This window comes from Camponotus vicinus, unplaced genomic scaffold, assembly GCF_025532165.1.
Source record: "Camponotus vicinus isolate PSW18456_S1 unplaced genomic scaffold, iyCamVici1.0 SCAF_11, whole genome shotgun sequence".
Lineage (NCBI taxonomy): Eukaryota > Metazoa > Arthropoda > Insecta > Hymenoptera > Formicidae > Camponotus > Camponotus vicinus.
In genome coordinates, this window is record NW_028141947.1 from 9,174,869 (window position 1) to 9,198,025 (window position 23,157).

Genomic DNA, 23,157 nt, shown 5'->3' on the forward strand with positions numbered 1-23,157 from the left:
TTTAGTCACCATTCGATTCAATTTAAATAATTAATGATTTTTTTAAATCAAATATGTGCTTTTGTCAGATGCTTAATTGATGAACATTCAAAATTCAGCTCGCGATTACACGAAACAAAGCTGCAATTCCATGCCCTTTTGTCGAAAATCCTTTCTACCCTTTGACCTTCACAGAGATATTATACTATATGCACATAACATACATAAGTATATGTATAAGTATATATATTCGCACGCGACTTGCGGTGCGATGTCCTCGTTTTGCCGCGAAAGGCAGAATCCCGTGGTTTCGAATGCATTAACATCGCAGTGAGCTTGAAAAAGCGAGTGTCTCCGCGTTTCCGCAGCTTGATAACTTAGTTTAAAACTGCAACTTCGTATAATAGTAACTTACAAAAGAGTCCAGAGGTCTCACACGATTCTATTGTGCAACTCGTCCCGTCGACTTTCCACGAGTGTACGGTTGAATGCGATGAATGGAAAATCAAAAATCAATGTTAAATTTCTGTGATATTTGACCTGGCTTTTATTATCAACAAGAATTGCGATACATTACACGGTTAGGATAACAAACGGTTCTTCCATTTCAATTGTAATCAATAAAACATTATAAATTTATAAATTTTTATTTTATTCATAATTGTGCTGTGGATTTAATCTATAATGCGAATTAGATAATAGAAATTCATTTAGTGAATTTACCTCGCGTATATATATATATATATATATATATATATATATATATATATATTTAATATATAAAATTTATTACGAAAAATATAAAATTTTTTACGAAATTTTATTAAATGAAAATTTAATTAATTAATAATGTGTATATACATACACACACACATTTCACTTTTAAATTATAATTATTTTGAAAAATTATAATAGCAGTTATATTAATTTACTTTTATTATTTTCGATGTTTATGATATGAAAGATTACATTTTTTAACTAGGAAATTCTAACATAATTTTATGAAATAATGCCGACAAATGCCATATTAATAAAATTTCTATTGCGCGTACGAGCGAGTTAAATCTTCCAATTACATTCAGCATCCACGGAATTCAGAAGCTGAATGCTTAATGAGAAAGCGAGTGAATTCGGCGATGTTTATTTAAACTGAGAAACATACAAAATGCATGCAGATGCAATTTACTTGTTACATTTACAGGCAAATAGGTTTCAGCGAAAAAATTTCAAGCGATTGATATGTTTCAAATCCTTCGCACTTAAAACCAATATCCGAAATACTCTGCAAATTTTTGCAATCGATCGGGCAGTCGATTTTGAAAAATAATAGTCGGTGCATCTGTCAGGCACATGGTAATAGTTTATGAAATATCCTTGTTGTCTTCCGGCAAACGGACTATTAATTTAAAGTTGGCTTTAATTCAAAACTAATCTCTCCGGGTTTTGCGAATAAATACCTGTATTCGAAATCTCTTCGTCATTTTGCGGGAAATATTATATTTGTCGTGGAACACAAGAGACGTCAACGAGTGAGAAATGCAAGTTTTTATGCGCAGTAAATCGCGATTATATCGAAGCCAAGTTTCATTTCGAATCAAGTAGTATCGCTCATTTAATGAATTCAACCGCGAGTGGCAATAAATGTATGCAATATCGAACGTAATAGAAATAAGAATATATATTATTAAACGTAATATTTAGTCTGTATCTTTACTCTATGGCTTGTTTTATTTTATTTCTTATAAATATTTTATAATTGAGGTTTTATAGATTCGCTTTTTTTCTTTACTCGCTTCATATTGTGTTAATTTGCATTCTTTACTACTTTTCGTATGTTTCATACATGCAGTCATCTTGATGAATTGTGTACATTCAAAACGTATACAAGTGGCAACTGTCATCATCGTGAATGAAAGACTCTGCTCTTGCGATAGAAATCTTTTTTTACGTATGCGGTTATAAAGTGTGTTTCAACAGGTTGTTGATTCAGCTGTCTATTTATCTCGATTGCGAATCATCGAAAGAAACAGGATATAAATCTCTTTCTTACATAAATATTTCGTGATTTCGAAATAATTTGATTTTTAGCTTAGAAAACTAGGAAATAAACCTGCACTCACGAAAGACCCTAACTTTGCAAAAAATTCGATATAATTCCGATTTACTGCATAAAAAGTTATTTTGTTTCGGCAAATAAATGAATAATAGTATACTTTAGTAATGCATTCATGCAAAATTATAAACTTCTCGTTATTAAAATGAAAGAAATTTGATTATATTTATCTAGAAGCAAATATATAAAAAAGAGAGAGAAGAAGAAAGAGAGAGAGAGAGAGAAAGAATGCGCGCAAGAAAATGCAAAAATAGGGATATTTTTTTTTCTGCAAAAATGTTTCATCGAAAGAATTAAAGCGCATAAGAAGATCCATCTATTTTTGCGATATTTTTGCAACGTTACTCGAAATAATAGTCAGCTTTCGATGTGAGATACGATGAAAAACATTGGACATTTACAAAAGCTGTACAATGCTGTACAATATTATAGTTTTACGAAACACTGTATACGAAATAATCGGAGTATTTGAGCTATCCGGTACGAATAATCGGCAGTTAAATCCGTCGATAAAGATGGATATTCTGATAAACGAATCTACTTCGCATTTTTCTACAGTTTTTTTTTAATGTTTTAGCTCGTGAATGTTTTCAACTAATACACCATTCAATTCAATAGCAGTCCTTTATATCATTCACAGTATTAATGGAGATTATTTTAATAAATTGCAAAGAGCACGTATAAAAATTATAACGTATATCTAATAATTGAATGGAATATTTCAACGTGTCATTATCTTCAGGAATGTAGGATTAATATGAATAGAACATACTTTGCAAGAAATTTTATTATGCGTAAATTAATCTTTTTGACATTTTTTACGATGATTCAAAACGAGAAAAGTAGAGAGTACAGAATCAACAACCTGTTGAAACATACTTTTCAGCACAAATATCCTTTCCATCAACCATTGTCAGAATTTAGATTTAATCGTGCACAGACATTGTGAGAAATGTCTATTGTAAATATAGCGTTAAATTAGGCACGTCAAATGTGTATATACCTAGGATTTTTAACTAGCATCTGGTGCGATGAAAATGTTTAAACTGTATAACGCGTAATCTAGGATTCTACCGGTTGGGATCAGTTTTACGTGACGTAGAAGTGAATGTGACTTTTACGGTCGTATGGCTCTATGAATATGCATCGTTTAATTATATTCTCCGCTCGACGCGTTTGTAAGCGATTGTCTTCTACAGGTAGACCGGAATTTCAAGCAGCTCCGCGTGTAAAAGCTCGATCGTTACTCACTCAAAATTCAAGGGCTCGTATAAAGTATTTAGCGTTAAATATGATAATGAAACTTATTATTCCTACGTTTGTTCCTCGTATCTCGTCTACATTCCTCACGTACGAGTAAAATTCTCATGGATAATAGATATCGTTACGAAAATCCGGAGATTGAAATGAATTCTTCCCAAATCTAATCGCGATTTAATTACGTACTTTATATTATACAAAAAAAAAAATTACGAGAACAGTTTACCACTGAATATGGGAACAGATGGACCGAAATAAATTCGCTTTTCTACCGCGAATATCGAACTGACTGCATCAGATTCTACATTCAACATTCCGTATTCAGGATTGCTTAACCGCGTTAAGAACAATGGGCCTCACAGCAGAAGCTTGCTGCCTTCATTAACGTGCTTCATTTGCAGCGATCGCGCGCCGCGCGGTTGATTTATTCAATGAAAGGGAAAACAAAACCCCTTTATATAGTTCATAAAACTGGCTGTTAGTCTCTTTTGACTTTATGTTCCTTAATCCTTTTTACGGTGCCTCTCCGACAGAGAACTTTCATCGCGCGACGAGAAGCCCTTCTTCTCCGATCCCTTTTCTGTCTCTTTCTTTGTCTCCTCTCTTCCTTTATCTCGTCCTTTCCCTCCGCATTTTCTTCACCCTTTCCGAGCTCCTCATCCTACCTTGCTCAAGGTCAACCAACGGAGGATGCGTTACCATGACGACGTACGAGCTCAGTGTGACGTGCCGCCCATTCCCATCCCTTTCCCATGTACCATGTACCATGCACGTGCCTATCCGTCGTGTCGCCGGTATGGTCCTCGTTGAAGACCGAGATATGTTGTATAATTTTGACAATGCGTCGGCGAACATATCGCCGCAAATGTCCGAAGGGCACAACGAAACGTGACGTAATTTTGACAATGCGTCAGCGAACACATCAAAGGGGCAAAGGGAATATAATGGTTCGGATAGAAGTTAGAGATTAAACTTGTCAAACTCGATATACGATGTACAGCCAATATTCCGACAGTCTCTTAATTACCAGAGACAATACAACGAGTGCGTATCGCATTGATAGTACAGACACACCAATACATAAATAAAATTGCATTTCTAGGGATGTGTGTGCGACGGTAAAAGCACATTGTGCACTCGAATGGTGAATTATATTATGCAAGAAAGTGCATCTGGTACTATTGTGTGGCTTTTGAAAAGAATCGTTTTACCGTTTCTCTTTGTAGCTGTCACTAGAAATTTTTTATATATATTTTATAGAAATTATTATACATTTATTTGAAGAAATATTTTGCAATATATTTCGCAAAATAATATATCTAAAAATAACTATCTTTTGTAGCATAAAAATTCTGTATTTGTATAAAATGTAATATCGTTTGAATTCTTCCCTTAGATTGATGAGTCTTATAAAATATGATTATTACTAGCCTCGTATATATTCGTATTCCGCAAATACATGACGAATTAAATCATATACAATAAAAAAAATTAACGATAGAACTAACTGTTCCAAGTTTGATATAATTTGAAAATTGATAAACTTCATCACAATAATAGATTTTATTTCCCGGTTATTTGTGGCTTTACGTAAGAAACTTCTCATATTGAATCGAGATTATTATTTTGCGTATTATTGCCAGCAGTTTCATAACTTGTAGAATACGAGGTAACCGAGTTAGATGCATGCCATTGACATCGAGAGATGCCAACCGACCACCTGTAGAAACCATCGTTAACGCCAACCTACTGTCGTCGCCAGCGGTCACAGTAACTTGCCTATCATGATACGTACGTGCATTAATGAGCTCATCACATGTAACTATTTTCACTTCTATCCTGCAGATATGACGATAGTATTAGCCAAGATAATTAGAATATTATTTGATTAGTGTTATTTTACATTGAAACAATCTAAGAGAAATATTCTATCTATTCTACAATTTTCTAAAATATACAAGAAGTTAAAAGTATTCTTCACATATGTGAAAATATATCTCTCAATATTATTTTATGTCGAATACGTGTACATCTGATTTATTCTCTCAATCTCTGAAATTCAAAGTATAACTTTTTTTTTATAATTTAGAAGAACGTACTAAATTCATAAAACTTTACAACAGTTAAGGAAAAAATTAAGGGGGAATTTAAAAGGGAAAGAGGAGTGATAATTGAATAATTAAATTAAATAATTTTTTCGTAAAGAATATACTTTAGATTTCTCGCGTCTGAATCGTACACAGTATTATAATTAGAAGGCAACGATCGAGAAAATCAGAGGAACGATAAGATAGATGAGTGCACTGCTTGCCCGGTTTATATTACAATCCTGGTCCTCTCCAAAATTCGGGTAACATGAGAAGTTGAACACCGGGAAAAGTAGGAGCTTTAACGATTTATTTCGTGAAAATACGTATCGTATTCGCTTGGTGCGAGTGTGAGTATACGTGCAACGTGCCAGATGCATGTGCCGGTCGGTTGCATCCTTAAAATTTACGCGAACTCGTATAAATCGCGGAAAGGTCACGCTCTGGCGGTATAAAAAATTTAAGGAAACGCTGCGCCATGTATATTCATTTAACAGTTTTACATTGAAAGTGAGAATTCAGCGTTTGTGCGAAATGGGAAGGACCATGCGCGACATTACGCGAACGAACGCGAGAATAAACGCAACGGGGGAGGAAACGTCGATCGATCGAACCGCGATATTTTCAATCCTGCGGACGCAGGATGAAGCGTCTCGTCGAGTTATTACCGTCGAGGAGAATTTTTGATTTCGCGCGAATGTTTCCGCATCTTCTTTTTACGTTACATGTACGTTCCTTGGAAAGGCGTCTTTGACGGCTTTTTAATCTCGCGCTTTTGTATCACGGGACATTGCTATTACGCTGCATATCGATTATGCGGGTTCGATTGACAGGCAATTGTTGACGTATTGTGCAAACCACCACGGCATGATTATAGCCGCGAGACAGCACAATGGATTCGCGCGATCGTTTGTGTTCCTTCAAAGAGGCATAAAGGACTGGTATTACATTTTTCTTAGAATTGTCTGCGATATATGTATATACACGCATACATACACGTATCTGCGAATTCACGCAAAGAGATGGTGATATCCCCGTCCCTCTCCGACTACTATACATTCTGATTAACTGTCTATTGGCTCGCAGTAGTATATATCACTTACAGATCGGACGCGAGCTCACAGCTGGCTATACTTCACCGAACCCTTCTTTCCGTCTTAGTACATTTCTTTCGCTTGGAGTAGAGAACTCTATCGCGACTCTATCTCATCCTACATATACATCACGATTATATTGTTTCATTTAATTTTATTTTTGAATCATCTGTTGAATCAGATAATTATAAGAATTTAAAAACAGCTTAATTTTTTTATAAAACTGAAAACATTCAATATTATGTATCTGGATTCTGTGAATTCCTTCCACATTTATTTTCAGTCTTAGGATTAATTTATAATTGTAATTAATTTGTAATCTTTTTTAAGGAGAATATAATTTTGTCTCTCGCAAAAATTTATTATTAAACTTGTTTTGTTATTAAACTTAATATTTATTACTTTAATATCGCACATGATTAGAAGATATTAATTATATCGCGCATTTGCAAATATTAATAAAATGTGCTCGAATTGCAGCCTCTCTTGTATTGTCAATTCAGAATGTCAACGATCATCAACGATTCTACTTCCGTCTGTCACGCCACGTTGAACACGTGCCATTTGATGCACGATCTGTGTACGACAGGCATGTCTACGCTGATTGCCAAAATTTTCAGTCACTTATACATGTCTCTCGGTTGGCCAAGTCGAGGGCTAATGCAATGAATTTCTCGAAATAAAGCTGCTTGAAATAAATCTTGTGCGTCCGGCGATAGCATTACAAGGTAATTGCGTTAGTCCAAAGTCAATTGAATTTGTAACGATAATTTCCAATGATTTGACATTCTGCAGATTATTCACAATTTATGAATAAACTAATCAACAAACTAAATTAAAATAGTAGAGACAGCAATAAGTACATTAAGTAATTAAATCATTAGATGATTAAATCGTAAGAGCGTTAAAATGTTAAAAAAGAATATATTTTTTGTATGTATTATGTAGAATGAATTTACATCGTAGCTGCACAGAATTAAATAGAGAATAAAAAGAAACATATAATTGTACTATGTATTTCCTGCAAAGTAGAAGTGCTATATTGTTTTAGAAGCGCGTTTGTTTCTGCTGGTATTTTTGAATATCCAGGAACTAAATGGATGCTAAAATAGCTATATAAATAATTACAGAATTTTCAGGTCGACGCCCCCATGATTTTCTCGTTCTATGAAACCACATTTTTTATCGCATCGTCGCTTAAGATCATTGTGCGGTCCAATCGCCTGCTCAACGTATCGCGAAAGGGTAGATGTGTTATCAGTCGCAATTTATTTTCGCGAGGGGAGAAACGACGCGATACCGTCGAGGTGTACGAGATGCGTCTCTCGATTCACCTTAAAAGGTTTGCTTCCTCGGTGACGCGGAAAATTCGTCCGGAAAATACGTCCACATAGACGATTGCCTTTGCTTTCGATTACGATCTGCTTTTGCCGCGGTCGTGTACGAAAACGCATCGAACATTTCGAGGATGCCGATATGGCTGCTGGAATTTAATACGTCTCGCATATATATCTACCGTCACGTCGATAATTTCATTCGTCATGGAACATGCCAGCCATAAAGTATCGAACATACCGAGAGATTATTTCATGTTTTCGTTACGGTAATTATTGCTCAGCAATATAGGTATATAATTCCACTATAAATAGTATGTATTATATAAGAAATTTTACATTGGCAAAAAAAATCAATAGTTAATTATTTCTTTCTCTCTCTCTCTTATTTATTAAAAAAAATGTCTGCGTTTTTTGCGAATTATTTCTAAATGATACTTGCTTGCGTCAAATCGATTAGACATTATAATACTAATCATTATACATATCAATTTGCATTTTTTTGTAAACTGAAGAAAAGGTAGCTCGGTCAAGGTAGCTCCATATATTGGTCCATTGTATATCTACCCATTTATTCCGCGCGATATTAATCGCTCATTAATTATTTCTCAGCGATGTACGATAGGACACGTACATGGATATTTTCCAGTTCTCGTTGTCGTGGCGCGTGGATATCGCAAAAGCGACAGATGATATCGGCGATAATTTATCTTCAGAGGGGATGAAAAGCGATGCAGCTCCCTCCGAGATGTGCTGCGCTTTATGACTTCGAGGGAGAAAGCTGCCGGTGAAAAATTCCGCTTCCAACGGCGCGACGTGGCGCCTATACAGTGACAATAGCAAATCGGCCGTTGAGCATTAACACCCCGCAGTCACGTCTCCTTCAGGATCAAACCTTGACTTCGCGCATGGGTTCTTGAAATAACTTACCTCTTCCCCGTTGCCCGAGTTAAATTATTTGCGCGCGGAGCGCGTTCCAAGACACGGTCGAACATTAATTCGAACGAAGCGTGTCCGCTTCCCTCGTTTTGGTGCACTACGAGGGATTAGGCAATATCTCAGTCGAGAATTTGCAGCTTATTTCAACATTAATAGATATTATTCGAAGGAATAGTTTGTTTGAGAGATATTCCTCTCCTCCCCGAAACATATATATGTTATTGTTTTCGTTTTTGACGTAGAAAAAGAGAGAGCGAGAGAGATATACAAACTTGAAATTTGCAAGTTTCACATAATAGTATATTAGGAATTATTATATTATAAACCTTGATTAATATATCCTTCATTAATTTGAAACTGCACTCTAGCTGCGTTAAAAAAGGTTTAACGTTATATCGCAAGGAAAATGATTGACACGCTTCTCCAGCTTCAGTGCCAATAACATCGGCATTGCTGGTTCATTAGTTTGTTCATGGTCTTTTCTATTTTATTTACAACCTCGAGGCATTTAGTTTACGGCCACTGCGTTTTACAGAATTCATACTCCAACAGAATACGAGCCCTGATCATGTATCATCCAACATTAAATTTAAATCTACTAAAGTAACATCCATTCCATTTTCCGCACAGGTATAATTCGATTTTTAGAAAATAAAATATTCTCACATCTCTGAGGATTTTCCTATATCTCTAAATTTTATAAAATGTACACGTACATATCATATAGCTAAAATTTCTCTTGACGTAACAAAATTAATCTCGCTGGAACAATAATTGCATATGAAAATGCAAATAAACGCTATGAACGATTAACGAAAGAAACATCAATATCCACGTTAATATATGTGACGTGATAATCATCACAAAAATAATCAGCTCGCGAATTGAGCGGCTACGCTCCATCTCATGAAAATTAAAATCGAACTCGCGCACGCGATGAGAGAATCAGATGTCAATCACATGGGATCTGTACGTCGTTTATGCGGCTTAAATCCACGTCAGATGTATCGGACTGACTCGCTGTTTGTTCGCGTTTGCGAAATGGCTATCGATCGTTACGATATTATAGCGTAATAAATTTTAATAGGTAACGTTGATAATGCGCCATCGATCGTCGATGCGTTAACAATGTTATGCTTATGGGTGATTCCGTTTCGCGCGGAAACACTCGCAATTATAGCTCGGTTATGGTTATAGTCTTTCGGTTTATAGAAGCGATGAATACTATCCAAGAGTTTTTCACTCTCTCGTCCTCCTGCAAACCGCCCCTTCAACCTCCCTAGCTTTTACTCGTCGATGTTCGCTCGAATTTGCCCTTTTACTCAGTTGCGTGGCAACTCGTACAGGGTCAGGTAAAAATATTCCTGGTCTAATATTTCTAGAGGAAACGACCAGGGAATACTACCGAGCAAAGATGCGTTAGAGGATTAATCCTTTCGATTCTATACATTTGACATATCACTTCAAAAAAATTGAAAAATATTTCTAAACATAATTATACCACGGGATGTCAATCTCTGATGGAATTTTAATTCAAAGTTTATTAGATATTTAATATAGAAATTCCAATGCTCTGACATTCCCTTTGCAAGAAAAACCTGGCTTCAAGTCCGTCAAATAAGCAATCTCGAAGATATCATCCGCATTCCATTCTTGAACATTGTGTACATTCGCTCCTCATCTCAAACCCTCTTTCCATGAAGGCGAAACAGTTTTTCAAGACGCATCGTTCTACGCATCGATCTACGCACAACCGCTTTATAAATAATCGCCAATAGGGTGCTCTCTGTTCAGGAACAGCATCGCACTTTAATCTTTTCCAGGTCAGCATTAGCATATAACAGGCGGGATTTGCTACGTTTTTTGCGCGCTACTTATAGATGTGCCTAAATCAATTCGGATTTATCGAGCATGATCATTAGAGCTATGCACATTATTATCTCGTTATTTGTTTCTTTTAATTGTTGAGGCGCAATCGATTTATAAGCGTTTGTGTTTTTATTACTTAATTTACATTGATAATGGTAAAATCCGTGCATTAAAAGAATTATTTACCATTTATATAATTACCAATATCTAATTAGTTAGTAATATTATATGGTAAATTTGCTCGCTCGTCTTGCGCTATTATTTAACGATTAAATAAACCGAATAATGCAATCATCATATCAAGTAATACCGACCTAATTCAGTCATTATCATGTAGCATTCTCGATGTGATTCTACAATCTACTTCGTTTTTCACGCTACATATTTTATATAAATTGAGCTTCTCTTTTTTTATTGTACATTTATAAATTTTTTACATAATAATTGACGCAATATTCTTACTTTATGATTTATTCAAATTAAATATATATTAATAAATTTCATGTCGACGATTTAAAATAACATAAAAAGAATTCGTAACTCAAGGATTCTAATTATTCTAGTATGTAGCTTGCTGAAGGTCGTTTAAATAGCCGATAATGCGATTATGATAGTTTACGAAGATTATCTCGGACGCAAGTAATCTCATCGATAACTATATTAATCGTGTATCGCTCATATGCGATGCATACGACGCTTCACAGCACAAGATACTGTTAATTTTGCAATATTATCATCACGGTTGATAAAAATTATTGTGATTGGAAAACATTTCAAAATTTTATATTCCTTTGACTGTTTTTAAACATGACGTAAGTTTGAGCTTTCTTATTTATTTTTAATATTACGCAAGTTTAAAACAATAAAAATTCATTATACATGAAGATCAATTTATAATGGTGCATCAATTAATTATTTTTAACTCCGAGTTTTTCAATTAGTCTCTGTCATTCATCGATTCTCTTTTCGATAGTTTTAGATGAAGATGAAAAATGGATTAAATTTAGCCGTAATTAAATATAATCACGGTTAAAGCTAATGGACGTTAGTAAAATTGCTTTACATTGACTCGAATAATTATTTATTTACGTGCATTTATGTGCATTATTTACATGCAAACTTATTTTGCACGAACTTTCGATTTTCTCAAGTATTCTGTCGACCGCAAGAATAGTAGATAATAAATCCGAGTCGCAGCTCCAAGGAGAGCTTCATTAAGATGGAGCGGCTTCAAAGGGACTTATCTTCCGGTTCTCGGAACGAATAAAGAGTCAAAGATTTCTCTCTTATCGGGACACTTTCGAGAGAGTACCGAGTGCTTTTTCTTCGTTTCCCCCCGAGAAGCTTTGTCCTTCGACCGTATGTCTGAAATCTTTACGACAACGAATGCTATTCAAATATCTTTCACTCGCAGAGACTTTAGCGCGTGGGTGTCGGAGCGAACCTACGTGTCACTGTCGACTCAAATATCTCTCAACTTTCTCCACAATTCAAGCTAGTTGAGAAATTTCAACAAAACTGTCTCGCATGGAAGTATCTGTTAGATTGCAGGAAATGTAACTATGCCGTATTTATTTAACATATCTTTTTCAGATTTTATTGTGAGAATAATTTGTATTTTTCGCGCACATTTTGCGCATCTAAATGACAGATAATCAAAGTTCAATACCAGGTGAAGATTTCTGTAGCATCTAATTGATATATTTATCGGATAATAAAAAGATAAAGATAAGTCTATACATATACATAAAAATATAAGCAAAAACGAAAAATGCTTTTCCATGAAAGACTTTGTAATTTTATTATAAACAACATACACGTCGCGTTTACAGTTTGCGGTTTTCCTTAACGCTGCTTATAATGTTTAATTTAATCGACAGTCAATCATTAAGATTAAAACGCGTTCTAATTACCGTCTCTTCTCAACGCATCAAAGTGATATGTCGTTTGATACATCTATATTTCTGAATAAGCTCCGTCTCTACCTATTTAGTAACATTAAATGCGCGTTACGTCTTGACAATTACATTCGATATAATTAATCACTATAGAATAATTAATGTAATGGGCGATGCTATGCGTCAATTTGCCAGATTATCGGTAACTATACCGCTGCAAAGCTCATTAATAGGAATGATTAAATTCAGTATAACATACCACAAAATATTTACTACTAAATAATAGGTGACAATTCATTGCAATATATAATACATTTAAGCCAATCAACGCAGTTGCGCAATTATTGCAAATGCACAAAGAGAAGAACAATAAAATAATCGCAAAGTTTCTAAAGTTTTTTATTTAAAAATTTATTAATGGACAAAACTCAAGTCCTGGCCATTTTTCTCTTTATAGCCCTTCATAATGCTCTGTATGCAATGAAGTAAATTTCTATCATAGCAAAAGTAGCTTCATCAAACCAAAAACTCTTCGGCAAAAGGCGTATTTAAGCTGGTAATTTAAGCTGGTGTCGCACTATTGATCGGATTCACTGATGTTTGCGAGTACGTGAAAAGACTCGTGTTACAACCTGGATATCACTACATCTCTCTACCGGGAACCGAGTATCCCGGAGGACTCGAAATTGGAAACGCGTTAGAGAATTTGCGGAAACACACGGTGCATCAATGATTAACATGTATGTGGCTCTCATTACGTTGAAGATGCCATAATGGCATACGCGGCATACATTAAGCCTCGCCTGAGAAAAGTCCTCTGAGAGAAACTGCAGCATTTAAAATTGCACTGTAAATTAACTTTAAACAATTATATTAAATTAAAAGTAATTAGCAGTACTCGAAATAACATTTCAATTATTTTTACTCCAATATTACAGTAGTTATCTACGAATAACTGCATATTTAATCATAAACTTACTTTCTCTGCTTAGTTGTATTTAAATAGTTGTATTTAAATTCATGCATGTCAGAGTGAAAACTATGCATAACGTAAATTAATTAAATCAGTTTAGTCGAAAAGTGTTGTAATTATCATTAAAAGTCAAGCGTTGCAGAACACCCTTTACGGAATGAAGGATATTTAGTTGGTCAGAGTTAGCGATAATCGATGTCATCAAATGGTTCTCCAAAGGAAGCGGATGCATATAAGAAGATTATCGTAAGCGATCAGTGAAAACGGAGGTAATCGAAGTGTAATGATATAATTCGATCGTATGAACAGAGTAGGGAAAGAGAGGCGTTGCCGAGAGATATGGGCGACGAAACTACGCTGCTTGTAAAAGGATCGCGGCCGACTATACGGGAGCTTCGAGGCCTAGGGAAGGTTGGGTCGTTTTAACGAGATCCCGACGTCGGCTAACGAGACTTCCATGGGGATTTAGATAGCGCGTATAACTAGGTATATAGCCGCGGTAATGACGCGAATCGGTGTCACGTTTGGTATCGTTTCTGCTCGGGCTCGCTTTAGAATTTCGAGCCAGAGCGCTTTCGAGCAATGCGTGTTTCGATACGAGGAGGATACTCGCGGATGAAGGTTCGTCCTTTTCGTTTACAGTGTCATCCAGAAATAAAGTATGCGCACGCGAATCAGATCGTGCAGAAACTTTACGAAAATTTTGTGAAAATATATGTATGGAGAAAATACATGTATATATATATTTATATATGTGTGTGTGTATGTGTGTTACATGTATACGTGCGTGTGCGGAAGAAAAATATTTTTGTACATGAAAAATAAAATTGCATAGCATAAGCTCTCGAAACATTTTTCTTTCGCAGACGTTTTATTAGCTTAACGCTTCATGGTAACGTTTCTTTAAAAAATATTGTTGCAAATAACTACGCGTGATTTATATTTGATAAAAATATTGCTTTCAAAATATTGAACAATCATTACAGTTGCACAAAACGCGTTTTAAATTCATATTGTTAAATTAATTAATATTTTATAAATTATTATGTAAATATTATTTATCTTTTAAATTTGATTCTTTCACAATCTCATGTAGCCTCATTATGCATATTTCATGCATATTTCCACTGACATTATTGATAAAAAGTATTATCGATAAAAAGTTTTATTTTTTCAAGTGCTTTAATCTTTACAATGAGCAAAAAAATCGTTAGTTTGACTAAATGCATTTAATTAGTTGCCAATCTTTAGTTGAAATTTTTAAGTACTTGATAACAACGTATTTGACTTAAATACTTAAATATTTCAATTAAAGAAATCGTCAACTCCTAAATGCATTTAGTCAAGTTAACGACTTTCTTTCTCAGTATATAAATCTTGAAACACAATACTTTACAAACGTTTTGTATATATTTTGGAAAGAATATATATATGTGTATATGTGTGTGTATTTCCGCCAAAATACATCAAACTACCTAGTTCTTTATTTCTATTGTGTCATTTTATAACAGAACCGCTTTGAAAAAGCACACGACTTTACGACTTTCACGAAAGGCAAAATGCAGAACGTTATTCACACATTGCGCTATATTTTCCGTAAGTTATAGGCCATAACGAGTTTTTATTTTTCTTGAGTTTCGCGTTGCGGACGTCATGGGTAGGCATCAGAGCATTATAAAAGATTCGTAATTCATACTAGGCTTACACTAGGTTCACATTTATCTTACTTTTCTTCCATTTCTGCCAAATGTTGTTCAGTGCTGCGATATCTTAGTTCATAACTCCTTAGAGTCCGTTCACGATCTCGTTCACGACATCCCAGATGGATCCTTGGGCGCCGCCCAGATCTCCATAATGTACGCATAAATCTGCATGTCGTCGCGTTATTCTACCGCCATACGTATTTTGTAATTTGAATTAATAGAGTGAGGAACGCATAATATTCTAATTAAACATTAATATAATAATCTTGGAATAAGAGATCAAACATTTTGGAATTATAGAGTGGAATTAATTTCGACTTATCAAGTTAAATAATGTTCTCGATAATTGCCTGGAAGTGCAACAGTAATTTATAAATTTACATGTAAATTAATTCTGTCTTCATATTTTAATTAATGTTCCAAGAGAGTTACGTTAATCAAATAAATTACAATTTATCTTCTGAATAAAATTTTTCAATTTTTTTTCAAATTTTTCTCTTTTCACTTATAATCATCTGCTTATTATTATTTTTAAATAAAAAGCATAGATAACTGCTTTGTAAGTCGAAAAATCAACGTTTTAAAAAGCTTCCATAAAAGAGAAGAGACACCAATAGAGAGATCTTTAACAGAGAAACCCGAATGGACGAAATAAGATCGCAGAATTCATTATCAGAGCTTGGTTGTGAGTTCGACTTAACTCAATGAAATCTTCGATAGATAACGCGAAACGACGTTACATGGAAATTTAGATGCCTCATATAATTAGTAGCGTGGTAATGGCATAACTTATCCTTATCTAACGTATCGCGTAATATTAGTTCAATATTATCGTGTCCAATATTACATTCAGAGATTTTTTGTTGTTCTGTTAAAAGATGCAAATGTAAGAATGATATCTATAACTTTTATAGAGAAATCAAAAGATAAGTAACATATAATTACGGACATCTAGGAAATTGAAAGACATCTAGCAAATAGATTTATCTCATTGGGTAGATTTTTTATTAAAATAAAAACAAAAAAGTCATTTCTCGCGAGAAAAAACAGTGCAACAATTCACGGAAATTCTTCGAAAGTTTATAAGACTTTGCGAAGCACGTCAGCTTTCTTATTGGTGAACTTCTTGGAGCGTACGCGAAATGCGAAATGCTGCTAAAGGCGCCGCATAATTATACGGAATGTATACAGAACTTGCTACGATATGATGACGTACATTTTGCTCGCTATGTTAAATATATATATATATATATGTGTGTGTGTGTGTGTGTGTGTGTGTGTGTGTGTATTTAGACATATTTTTCGTAATTTCTATCCGATTAATCAATAAAAGTTTAATCTTTATTTTTTTGAGAACAAATAATGCAAGTTTTCGCGTGGAATAAAATCCATCACCATGATTTTAATGAATGCTGGAAGCCGATTGAATATTAATATGAAGAAAAAATACAAGAAGTAATTTTCTTAATATTTTCTAACCAATAAGAAAAAATCAGAAGTATATAAACAAAGTGAATATATAAAAAAATTTAATTTAAATTTCATCTTTCAAATTTTTGGCCTCTGCAAACTTAGTATCTCATTTTTAAAATTTCCATGTAATTAGTAGAATTCTCTCTCTAAAGTTATATTAATACGTTTTATAAAAACGTCTGGCGATTAAAATGAAAAAAAGATCTTATTAGAGCGCTGTCTAGAATTCTTAAAAACATGCCAAATTTTCGGAAAGAGTTTTCACACAACACACTCATCTTAAGATATATATATTTCTGAGTTTTTCTCGAAAATATTTTTAATATGAGAAATAGTATCATTAAAAATAAAACTAATTTCAATTAAAATTTGGAATACACGCTAACAACATTGATGCAAAGTTATGAGTATGAATAAGCGAGCGATGCTTAATCGTAATAACTATGATGCTATCACGGAAAAACGTCAACAAGGAAGGAAGTCAACAATCAATTGCGAAAGTCGAGCAATTCGTGAAGAAGTGATGTGTACGTTTTCCTCTTTGTATGTGAGCGCGATAATGTCGAATGTTAATTACAGACAAACAAGTGAGATAAAGGAAAATTAGAGATTAATTAAGTGAGATGCAAATAGAGGACGAGAGAGAAACGGCGAAGAAAAAAACAAAGGAAGTAATTGGCAGAACAGAAGATGGTGCTCCTTATTCGGACAGCAAACTTCCGTGTTATATAATGATAACGAGTTCCATTGCGCTCATCCTTTATCCTTTTATACGAATTTTTCTCCTCTCCTTTTGCTTCTTCCGCTCTCATTTCGGTGGTTTTTCATATCGCAAAGCCATGATGTGTGTATTCTGTTGAAATTGTGAACTCGTTTCCGATAAAGCGGAAGTCGAATATTTCACATAAATCCATCGATTGCACATCGATATGCAGCGAATCCGTTCGGATACAAATTGTGCGGAAAAATCTTACAGCTTTCCAAAAATTGGTTTGTTAATTATTTATTGCGAGAGAAGAGTATTGTATAATTAATATTTATGTACACATTTTCTATATGTTAGTAAGTGTTTCTCTAAATTTTTAAGAGATTTGATTAATATATGGGTACATATTTTTCGTTTCAAAGGTGCTAATGTGGTTTCATTGAGATACTATTGTTTAAATATCAATTTTACAATTCACATATCTATCATAACAATTTTTGAAAATTCAGTATTCAATAAAATTAATGAAAAATAATAAAGATAAAAAAAGTGTCGGAGAAGTTTATATCTTATGAAAAAGAATTTAATAAACGAATCCCAAACAGAAGAAATATAAGATTCATTGAATCAATCTATCGAGCGCAGTCAACCTCTACATTGAAATCGCAAAACGGTAATATTATCTAATTATATACAAGTACATGATTAATGTGCAAATAAAATATCATCCGCGAAACATGAAGCGCACAAAATGGTATACTGCCGCGTTTAGGTAGATTTACGCGGCGTTTACGCACCAATGTGCGTGATGTCACCGCAATACATAAATGCATCCTCACTGACATTTGCATAAATTCGCGGGGTGCATTAAATCACGGGTGCGCTATGTCACGTGCAAATTGTCGCTCAGACGCACTTTATAATACGCGTTTGTAACATTTTCGGCTTGCGTATACTTACTCAGCGCACGTAAAATCTCAACAAAACCCGAATCACGTTGTCCCATAAATCGCAAAATCTATACATCGCGCTCTATTTACAGGTATAACAGAAAGGTCATCCATAAATCCGTGCGATTCTTTAATCGCCATGCGCCGCGCAATTTCGATTTCGCGCGACGCGAAGCGCATTTATAAACTGCACCCGTGCCAACATAATTATGGCTCACGCGAATCCGCACGTAAGAATTTCACGCGAGACGCAAAACAATCCGTAGCTTCGCGGGCGAATAAATAATCGCCGCAATAACGTGACGGCGGCGGTCCGCAGTTTTAACGGCTGATCGTAGGCGGCACTCGGAACGCGAGTCAGATTATATTCGCTCGGGATGACGATGTAATTTATTACGTAAAGCGAACGGTATACACACAATATGTCACAGTGTGTGTAGAGGTATTACGAGCGCAAAATTTGCCTAACTCGGACCGTGTACATTTCTGTAACTCGCGCGAGGCAGAGCTTTATCACATTGCGCGCGTATTCATGATAACTTAACAATTAAGTGAGAGATGCATAGATAATATTGTAGAACAAGGTATTCTCCTCCAAGCTTCACACTTGGAATTTAAAATAATATTTACCTTTATATGAAAATGTAAGATTACTTTGCTGTAAATATGTATTTATGGCTGATAGATTCAATATTTTACTACTTGGACTACTATTAAATCATTGACTGTTAAATTAAAAAAGGAATAGGAGGAGAATTGTTAGAATACTGTTAGAAAAATACATTAATGTACTCCTTATGTACATATCATTTCTGTTACTTTCATAGTAATTTTACATTTTACAATCATTTTTGACAACGAAAAAAGTACAGGATATTTGAATAATAATTAATCCTTATAATAATAACACAATGATAAGAATTTCGCTATCGCTATTATTTTCTCCCTTGCGTTAAGTAATCAACATTATCGAAAAGAACAAGATATATATTATTTTATGCAATACACACAGTTCAGACAATTGCGACATTACAAAGTACATAACTATTCGTAACGCAGGCGCATCCTCGTTTCTAAAAACGGCCGTTTATCGAGGGAATTTATGGCTAAGCTTTCAAATCGAGTTCGTAAAATCCTCGTGAATGCATCCCGGCCAAGCTGGTCGTGTATACATATACCATTGGTGTTCGCATAAATTCGCTTGTACACGTGTGAGTTGCCGCACGAGGCGATGGTACGTGTTGTAAGTCGTCCTTGTCATCGTCATTAACCACGAAGATGCACAAACTCACGTGTTTTCGCATGCAAGCGCTTTCACATAGTAGCCATAATATCACACATTTACCCACTTGTGTATTTTGGGGGATCGCGCAATAATATACTACATAAGAAACGACACAGTTGTCGTAACGATGCAGTTTTTACGACAATTCACAAAGTAGTAATTGCATGCTACGAGACATATATATTGTCAGCAAGAGAGAATTTATTTTTGACAAAACATCCCTCTACTTTTGCTGAAAATTATTTTTCTCTTTACGTACAACAATATTTTCTTTTTGGTGTATAATGAAAGCTATTCTGGGCCTGATAATTGAGTCATAAATTTAATTTTGTATTCTGCGAATGTTTGCTTTGAATTACAAAATGACAAATATAACAAGGTAAAATTTTTTTATTTTTTCTATTAAATAATGCATTTTGTCTTTTATAAATCTTTTAAACTTGGATAATGAAACTGTAACAGTTTTAAATTCAAAAGATCGTTTTTATCTTTAATGAACTGAATGCTTGAGCTTGATTGCTAACAGTTTAAGATTCTGTCTCGTTGTACAAGTTTCTTAAAACGAACTTAAGGTACTTTTTATTCTCAGTATCGCCGAATCTTATAAATGTTTATACAATTCGAATTTGTATCTGCAAATTGTTCGTGCGCGGGGCGAAACCGCATGCGGAACCGCATTGTGTTCTTAGCATATGTCGACCAACCAGAGCTTAGCACGTGAAATTAAATTACCTATGTGTAACCTCGTCAAACAATTTGGACGAGAAGCCAAATTAGTTCCTTTGAACTTTAACAAAGTGTTACGCGCCAAAGGAAAATTATTATCGTTGCGGCGAATATTGTATCTCGGGGAAAAAATATAAGAAAGAAATTCGTGATATTGAAAAATATATAAATATCAAAAAAAATTTAATATATGTAATAATATATTCTATATCACTAAAAATTTTCTCATTGAAACAATATCGTCAATTTAATATAATTTCTCGTAATATTTTAGCACGCTCATCAATTAATTAGTTGTTTATTAGTTAATTAGTTGAAATAATATGGATTCGCTTTTAAAAGAAAATTATTACCAATACTTAGCACCTTCCTTCCGAAGCGTGAGATTGATACTGTCGATTGAGATATTAGTGATGCTTCTCATCCGTTTTTGATTCAAGAGATCGAAGACACTCTTACTTCGTGTTACAACAATTTTAGTTTCTAGATATGCAATTATAAAAATTAAACGATACGTATTTCACAGAAAAAGACTTTCTTTCGCTTTTTATATGGATTTAGATGGAGATCGAATTTTTTTAACCTCTTATATCACAAATAGCTTAGCTCGGATACCACAAATTAGCTTTTCTCTTGTCTTTTCCTTTCACACTATCATCTCGTTAGTGAACACATCGTTCATTGAAAAAGTACCGAGTGCGAACGGAAACATCCCGAGAAAGGAAGAAAGAAAATCGAGGATCCTTTTGCTCCGGTTTTCTAACGGCGAGAAAAAGTCGGATATGAGAGCGGAAAAGTTTTCTCGTCATAATACATTTACTCAGTGCGCGTGCGTTCAATACATACATACACACTACATGTATTTACACACATACATATATATGCAAATATAAGTATATCTTCCTTTTCGGTATTACTGTCCCACAGAGAGCCTTTGCTGCCTTTCTCTAGAAAAAAACTCTGGTTTCAAACAAGACGAACCTTTTAAATTCGTTTCGTCGTCTGCTTTTCCCTTCTTCCTCTTTATGTCACCTATGATTTTACGCTCTTGTTCAAAGATTATTATTACAAATCACGCGTAGCACTCTTCATGGACAACCTTCCAGAGAGAGAGAGAGTTCCTTGGAAAGTCTTGGAAAGAGTCTCAAGAGAGTATTTCGATTCGTATGGAAAACGATATAACGTCGATTTGAATCTGAATGCATGATTGTCAAAATAATATCGCAATTTGTGTGAGTAAGAGACAATATTATATGAGCGAGATACGTATTGATATTGCGATCAAACGTCAACATCGATTGCTGCGCAATTCAGGCTGTGGATATTTTACAATTTTATATTCTTCGGCGATATTACTTCGATTTCGAATACCGCGTTTCGGATTTTATGATGTTGAAATTACATCTCGATTCTTATTCATGTTGACATTCAAGCGGCAACTTAGTAGCGTATTTTCCACTCGTTATATCTACTGCTATAATATTTTATTGTTAGCTATTTCTAGAATTTCCTTGGCAGAGATAATTTATACATAATCTATAAGAGTTTCTCAATATTTATCAAATTCATAACTAGAGAGCATAATTTGAAATTTCGAAATATATTGAGATATAATACGTGTGAAAAAAATGATGTATAAATTTATGCTACTATTTTTGAGCCATAAACATTAAAGAACAAATTCAAAATAAAATAATGTTAATATGAAATATACTGATTCTTCTATAGCACTTTAAATAATCTTCAATTTTAAATTTATTTTGAGACTTTTTTGATTCTATCTTTTTTAAAATAAAAGAGTAATCAACCTTCTGATGTTTGCTCCATCGAATTAGTGCGATTAGAACGGAAAGATTAGACACTATTAAAAATGAGAGATAGATTTCCACTTCTAATTGTGGAATTTCCAATAATTTTGTATCGATTAATACCCGCTGCCGCATTAAGGTGTCAGAAAATTATACGAACCTGTCAAGTACGTGGCTATATTACCTCGTTAAATCTACCTTCGACCTTTTCTTGGCAAAAAGTGCATCGTCCACGATGGTCTTAAAACGCTTTACGGAGCTCGTAAATTTTCTCTTGCTGATTCATCTGTTCGATCGCGCGGACTACCAATGGCTTCCGCCAAACGATGAACACAGGATCGCGGTTTCGTTAGGTGCCTTCTAATTTATCGTTCTTATTATAGGAAATCCGGTTTTCTATCATTGTGTGAGAGAAGTCTCTTACCGCGCTTTAATCGCAATTGTAATTTCGTCAGTTTTCGCACTATTGTTTTCAGAATTTCTGAAAGTATGACGTTTCTTTTATTTGGATAAAGTAATATTCATATTTCTATTTTCAGATACATCAAATTTTTTCATTAATCTTAATAATTGCGCGCTTAATAAATAGATTTGATTCAAAATTTTCAAATAATTTAGAAACTTCTAAATCTTTTGTTTTTAACTCCTAAAAAAGCGCACAAACGCGAGATTTCTTTCTCGCTGTTATCATTCTGTCACGATGAAAAAACTATTGGTTGGTGGATGATGGTCACATTTACCGAATCGATTTAGCACGAGGTGTTTCCTATATCGCTTTCCTCTTTCGTCTCTCGCATCGACCGCAATACGTGGATATTAAATTGAAATTACCGATATTAGTGGAATAAAGTTTCGTCGCGCGCAAGTTTCCGAATAAAAGTAATTTCCATCTTGATGGGTCGGTAAACTTTAAAATAGCGGAACGCGAAGATGAAGAGATAGAAATAGAATCCTTCATTT

General features: G+C 34.3%; 1 protein-coding gene and 1 long non-coding RNA gene across 4 annotated transcripts in view; one reads left to right on the top strand and one right to left on the bottom strand.

Moving 5' to 3' along the window:
* Dgk (diacyl glycerol kinase 1) overlaps positions 1 to 23,157 on the top strand; it is an 87,785-nt gene that overhangs the window by 1,882 nt on the left and 62,746 nt on the right. The gene's annotated exons all lie outside the window — the stretch shown is intronic.
* Positions 19,314 to 21,635, bottom strand: LOC145961637 (uncharacterized). Of its 2 annotated transcripts, XR_014435667.1 has the most exons (4): positions 21,371 to 21,635; positions 20,973 to 21,148; positions 20,743 to 20,872; positions 19,314 to 19,689 (listed from the first exon to the last, which is right to left on the bottom strand). It is a non-coding gene; the product is annotated as an uncharacterized LOC145961637 (long non-coding RNA). The 2 variants fall into 2 exon arrangements; XR_014435666.1 differs by lacking the exon at positions 19,314 to 19,689 and having other exon boundaries at positions 20,088 to 20,872.